We start from the raw sequence: 7,141 nt of genomic DNA on the forward strand, positions 1-7,141 counted from the left end.
TTAAGACACCACTGAGCCAGACATCATGACTGCTGCATGACATAACACGTATAGGAACATAACGTTAGCTGAAGCTAGCTTCCCCTCACCCCTCCCTCGCCTTTTGTAGCAAGAGAGAAAAACTATTCAAACAGCATGTTTAACGTTCTTCAGATAACCTCTTACCAGCTCCAAGTTTAGACTCCCCACCAGATCCAAAAGAAACCCATTAAAAATGTAATGCTAAAGTAAAGATACAATAATGAAAACTCATCTACATACATATTCCCTCGGAAAAAAAAAATCTATTTTTTTTCCTATTTTTGCTTGGAATTGCCTTGATTCTAATAAGGTTGTCTAGTGCACACAGCAATACATGGCACACTCGTATTGACTCATGTGTACGTACAAACTATACTGTAGTACTGTAAATGCTCCCTTTACCAAAATCAATTCAAAGATACAAAACAATCTATTGAAGAGTTTTGCAGCTGGCTTTTGAACCACTTATAAAAGACAACACACAGAAAAAATTAACCCCTGTGGCTCTATTAGGAGCAGTATAATAAATGTGCATTTAAAAGATCTATAAACACATATTTATCTGCAAAATGTTCTTGCATAAAACTGTTATTGAAAAGGCTTTCATTTTATCTTTGTGTTATTGTAATTTTATTGAATTGCTTATTCATTCTTTGATATTGTGTTTTAATGGTATTATAAATCTGTTTTATGTCTGATAGGAGCCTCATTGTAAACTGATATAACAGATAATATGGCAATTCACCATAAAAATTCTAAACCAAAAATGCAGATCAGAACGCAAAGAAGCACTTTAATTCATTCTGGGTTTCTTTTCATTTTATTTTTTAATTATTTTTCATGTTCTGGTTGCCATCTGTTGATAAAAGATGGTTGTGCAAAACTCACAGTACTGCACAATGGGAACTTTTTTTGTAGAATTCTATTCATAAAAAAGGGGTAAAAACAGTATAAAAGCATCGCACCTCTCTAGACTAAGGATCATTAGCTGGTTCATTGTATAGACCGATATAAATTAGCCACTTTGAGAACTAAATCTCTTTTTTTTTTTTTTTCAGAAGATAGTTATTTTGGGTAATTTTTAGTATCATGAATAATAGAAGAAAAAATCCACTTTCTGCAACGTCTTCTATTATTCTTGTTCTTTTATTTAAAACAATGCAAAACAATTATGATAAAAGATGTATCAACATATAGAGCAATTATGTCATAAACCACCTTCTGCTCAGAAACTTAGCTGAAAGTTCCTTCAATAAAGTATGCGAGCCTGCCAAATCAAGAAAATAAAAACTCTATTAACAGGAGCCCATGGTGGAAGAAAGCATATCACCTGCCAAGCGTGAGGCCGATACGTGCATAATCCTGGGAGCACAACTCAAGTCCCTTAGACCTCGCTTCCAGAGTATTTGTAGCCCTCCCTGGCAAAGCTACACCTCCGCGTTGCCGACCATGTGGCTGAACACATAGGAGTGTGTCCATATGTACTTTTCACAATTTGTATTTTGTTTGTATTGATCATTTGATCTAAAAATAGATGTGTTTTCTTCATGAACTAATGCTTTCCTAAGGCAGAAAATAAGTAGTAACATGTCTGCAGAAATAATATGTTATTAACATGAAAAACAACAAGAAAAGTACCTCTTGTAAAACATACTGAAGAACAATGCTTGGCAACAGGCTGAGAAGTACTTGGTTTTCATACCATTCTTAAAAGTAACCAGTCATGCTGTCATTAAAGAAACACCACTGCGAAAGCAACAGAAATATGCCCACAAATATTAAAGAAATTTATTTTTCAATCTTCTAAAGAAATAACTGTTTTCAGAAAAAAAAAAAACCACAACTGAAGAAGGATCCAAATATTTATGCCTCATTGCAGCACTAGAGCAAACTTAAAACCAAACAAAAAAAAAGCAAACTAGAAAATCCAGCAATTTTGGATTACCAGTGTCACAGCACATATTAAACTGCGCGACGCAGGAATTCATCTGCAGGGGCAGAGGGTCACTAACTTGGCACACACGCTTTGCCACGAGAAATAAAGGCAGGCTAATCTCTGAATTTCAAATTTCCTTGCTTATCTTGGTATGAATCGCTATCTACCTCGATAGAGAACTGGTATCAGCCTTTCATAATGTACCTGGACAAACGAGAGGAGAGGGAGAAGGAGAGATTTTACGTGCACGTTGCACAACAGAAAACTGCACGTATGAACCACAGTTATATGCACAAAATACGTACCTTAACATAACATACATAACAACCCTGTCTGGAAAAACATCATGAAATTTCAGAACGGAGAATCCAGTGATTACACAAAAAATCAGAAATCTGTTGCAGTCTAGACATGCATTTGTGTCTTCCTACAGCCCGCGTTTCGTAAAACCGTATTTAAGGACTTTTTAAAAGCACGGTCCAGGATATTACTGCTACTTAACAGTAAGAGCCATTTGGTGTTATTTTGATTTGAATACAAGTGGAAGGAGTTCTGAGATAGCAGAGTATTGATATCACCTCTCCCTGCAAACCCTGCCTGGAGCCAGCGGAGCATTCACACAAATACTTGTTTACAGATTTTTAACACATACAGGCACAGGTAACAGAGGCTCTTAAGGCAAGCCGTGCCTTTCCTCTCCCTGCTCACGGAGGCGAGGGGACCACATGACTGTGGAGGGGGCACGGCAGCACGGCCCCGGGGCTGGCAGCCAGGGCTGCAGCCGGGGGAGGCGAGACCGGACCCCCGCCCAAGGGAATGACCCCCTGGCCACCCACGGGTCCCTCCCACACACCCTTCCCTGGCCCTCGGCACCGCAGAGCACCTTGCAGGATCATAGCGTGCAGAAGTCTCCTCTCCCATGCACCATGTCCATACAGACACCGACGCCCGAATCCACCTTAACAATTAAAAAGGTGAATTTACGACTTGGGGACCTACTATGAGAACCCCGGTTCAGGTCATATTTATGAGCCTGGCCAAGTGGCCATTACACTTGTGCAACTTCCTGTGAAGCTGGTGCAAGTCTAGAGCATGGAAGGACTCCAGGATGAGGCAAGAAACCATATACCGTTGATCTGAGTAGCTCCAGGAGCCCTTCACAGCTATTAAAGTCCATCACACACAATACTAACAAGAGCAAATAGCCAGGCAACCTACGTGACTGTATCTTGATACATCACACAATAGCTTCATTTAGCTTAATGTAATACATTACGAAGGCAGCACAGAAGTTAACATTAGTCAACAACATAATGGACAGATAAGTGTCTCGCCATGGTTAAGAACATACCCAGGTTCCATTATAAGCTCTATTTTTAGCCCCTTCTTTGCTCCCTCTCCTCAAATTGTATGAATAGCAAAATTGGTCTGCTTGAAAATACTAAGCTTAAGTCAAAGGGAAAAAAAACATTTCTGAGAAGTCACAAAAAAAATGGACAACTTATCTTACATTAGACATCACTCCGGATTCTGCAATAGAATCGTAAGGACACCAGGGGAATGCACAAGTTTCCATTTGATACCTGGATATAATTTACCTTAAGGTTCATCCCCGGCAAAACAGTTTTTCCTTATTTGATACGGAAAAAGTCTGCCTTTTGGATGCTGAAAGATCCTACCTTCTAGCCTCAGTTTTTAGCATTCTTTCTGAGAGTCCTGAACATCACTTGGAGCAATAGGCATGTTGCGAAATAATAGGCATGTTGCAAAATAATGCAGAGAACTGCATTCTCCCTGCTGCCAAATATTCAAGTTACTCTTAGGGTTATTGAAAATTAACTTATCCACAGACCTATTTAGTAAAAGTTTCTCAACTAAAGGTACCACTATACTTTACCAATTTGGTAAACTTTATCCCAAAGGTTCCTTGAGATTCCAAGGTAATTATGTGGCAATTCTTACAATGAATGAAGGCAAAATAATTTTCAATATATAGGTCTATTTTTAAAAAGAATAAATATAAAAATACATAATTCCATTTTATTATGAAGAGAGGTTGAAAATTTGTTGAGTCTTTGTCCCTTTTTTTAAACTTTAAAAAAATAATGAGCTATTGGGAAAGGAAAAAGCGAGGAACATTTTCCAAGGGTATTACAATTAAGAAAAGGGGCTTTTAAAACTATGAAAATAACTGAAAGAAGCTTTAAATGCAGAAAGGAGATAAGAGTTTAGCTGCAACACTTTTAATGTGTCCTCCACAGAAAGCTTGAAGGGTTTGCTCCGTGAATTGTGCAAAACTTGAGTAAAAAATTAATAGTTTTTACATTACATTACTATAGTCAGAAATCTAAGAAAACTCTACCATGTATCTGAGCTTGCAGACAACAATAAAAAGTCTGTAATGAGAGCCAGGATTCTCGCGTTTACTCCAAGCTCTGATTTGCTGTATGACTTCAGCCAACCCATTTCATCCCTTCCACCTTCTCTTTCTCTATAATTACCGCAATAACCAATAAGCTCCATTATACACCTTTGGGTCAAGTTCCTTGTACGTTTAAAAGCAGCTCCACCAATTTTAATGGAATTGCATACTAATGCAGAATTTGGCTTTCATATTGAGATTATAATTAATTAATGCTTAAGAAATTCTTTGCAGTCATCTGTAGTAATAAGCTACACAAGTGCAGTTATTGTTGACATATTGAAAGTACCTAGGAAAAAAAATAAAATCAATATATGGTGTGCATAATCTGCAATTGCTGCAGGTGGCCTCCTCATGCCAAAAAGAGCAGACGACAAAGGTGACAAAAAGCCTGTGCATGCCCCTGTGCTCATTGTTGGAAAGGCTGGTCCTTACTAGCTCAAGACTTCAACTTTTTCTGTGATGCTAACGCCACTGATAAATCCATCACGGGATGGATTCAGTTCTCAACAGAAATGCTCTGATTTCCGCCTATTTCGTTCCACCTGCCTTCCAGAAAGCACGGGAGAAAGAGCACCCTGTGCGGTGGGTCAGGTTCAGCTTTGTCCGTCACGAAGTAAAAAGCACGGAGAGAGGCAGAGCAGCTGCAGGCTCCCCCTGCCCGCAGCATGCTCCCTTCCTGAGCAGGCTCCGGAGCTGCGCCCCTCAGCCATCCAGTGCTGCTCCAAGCAGGGTCCCAACAGCAATGATTAGTGAATCCATACTGCCATACTTACACAAGCCAAGTTCTTTTGTTTATAAATAAAATTACCTTCCACACTTTACTCAAACAATGTGCGCAGCAAGAACTGAATCACAGAATGGTTTGGGTTGGAAGGGACCTTCAAGATCATCTAGTTCCAACCCCCCTGCCATGGGCAGGGACACCTTCCACTACACCAGGTTGCTCAAAGCCTCATCCAACCTGGCCTTGAACATTTCCAGGGATGGGGCATCCACAACTTCTCTGGGCAACCTGTTCCAGTGCCTCACCACCCTCAGAGGGAAGAATTTCTTCCTTAGATCTAATCTCAGTCTACTCTCTTTCAGTTTAAAGCCATTGCCCCTTGTCCTATCGCTACATGCCCTTGTGAAAAGCCCCTCTCCAGTTTTCTTGTAGGCCCCCTTTGGGTACTGGAAGCTGCTATAAGATCACCCCAGCGCCTTCTCTTCTCCAGGCTGAACAACCTCAACTCTATCAGCCTGTCTTTACAGGAGAGGTGCTCCAGGCCTTAGATCATCTTTGTGGCCCTCCCCTGGATCCCCACCAACAGCTCCATGTCCTTCTTGTGTTGAGGGCCCCACAGGTAGGGTCTCACACGAGCAGAGTAGAGGGGGAGAATCACCTGCATTGATCTGCTGGTCACACCTCTTTCGATGCATCCCAGGATACGGTTGGCTTTCTGGGCTGCAAGCGCACATTGCCAGGTCGTGTTGAGCTTCTCATCAACCAACACCCCAAGTCCTTCTCCTCAACATGACAGTTTATAAAAATCAAGGTCCTTTCTTGTAAAATGCATGAACAGAACTGTTCATCTAAAACCAGTAAACCTCATCTCTATTTTTATAATTTTAAAGACTGCCTTTTTCCTTTGAAGTTGAGATTTTCAAAGGCACTTGGAAGTTAAGTGCCCAATTCTTAGTGAAATTAAAATGAAATTTGAGTACCAAAATCCTTCAGAATTGGCTAAAAAATTACAGTAGTCAACACAGGATTTTCAGCCAGCCAAGAGTCTGACAGCCAGGTAATGAACTCCTGAACATGGCACGAAAACCCTGCAGGAAGTTTTGCTGAGGTGATGGGCACTGTCAAAATATTCTACCTCACCTCTACAACATGATGTTATATAAATAGTTTTTATTCTTGGAGTAAGAAAAAAAAGGCAATATTTTGAGAAAATTAAATAATATTGACTAAATTATCCTGCAAGCTCTTCAAGGCAAGGCCCGGCCCATATCCTTATATGCTTTTCAACTGTATTTAGTACAAGGAGACCCTGGTTCTGAGCAGGGCCTCTGGTTACTGCTGCAATAAACTTAAAAAGTAACAGTAAGTTCAAACATAAAGAGTTGTCATAATACCCCAAACACTCGTATCAAGATACAGGACATCAAAGGAAACACGAGAAATAATGTAGAAATGATAAGTGCTGTTAGATCCCACGTATAGTCCATTCCTCTATCACATAGCATTACCCATATGGCATCAATTAAGTGTCTTTTAGACACTACAGGTTCAAAGAAAATTGGAAAGATAGGGAAAGGGGATGAAGTTTAATAAACAAGGGCATATTTGCTTTTGGTGAAAAGTACATTGTACTATTCTTTTAGGAGATCACAAAGAAAGTAAACCTCTGGGGGTATGCAAAGAATGATCTTGGATAAGTGAGCTGATTCTGACATTTTAGTGTAAGAGAAAGCAAAGAAAACATAATTTTATGAAAGTATTTTTCTCACAGGTATGGTTAAAACAAATGCTGATGAGATGTCCCTAAACAGGGGATCATCAATTACCAGGCATCATCAATTACTTGTTTAAAAAAAAAAAAAAAAAAAACAAACCACAATTGTTGAATGTTATTTGCCAAAAGATGTTATTTCCAGTTACCTATTGCACTACATGCTGTATAGAAACACCTTTTACATTATTTGCCTTGCAGCAGCTGTACCTGAGTATTGCAGCAGTGACCTCTCATTTTATAAGCATCCCTCTATACCTATAA

This window comes from Tauraco erythrolophus, chromosome 15, assembly GCF_009769465.1.
Source record: "Tauraco erythrolophus isolate bTauEry1 chromosome 15, bTauEry1.pri, whole genome shotgun sequence".
In the NCBI taxonomy this organism is placed as follows: domain Eukaryota; kingdom Metazoa; phylum Chordata; class Aves; order Musophagiformes; family Musophagidae; genus Tauraco; species Tauraco erythrolophus.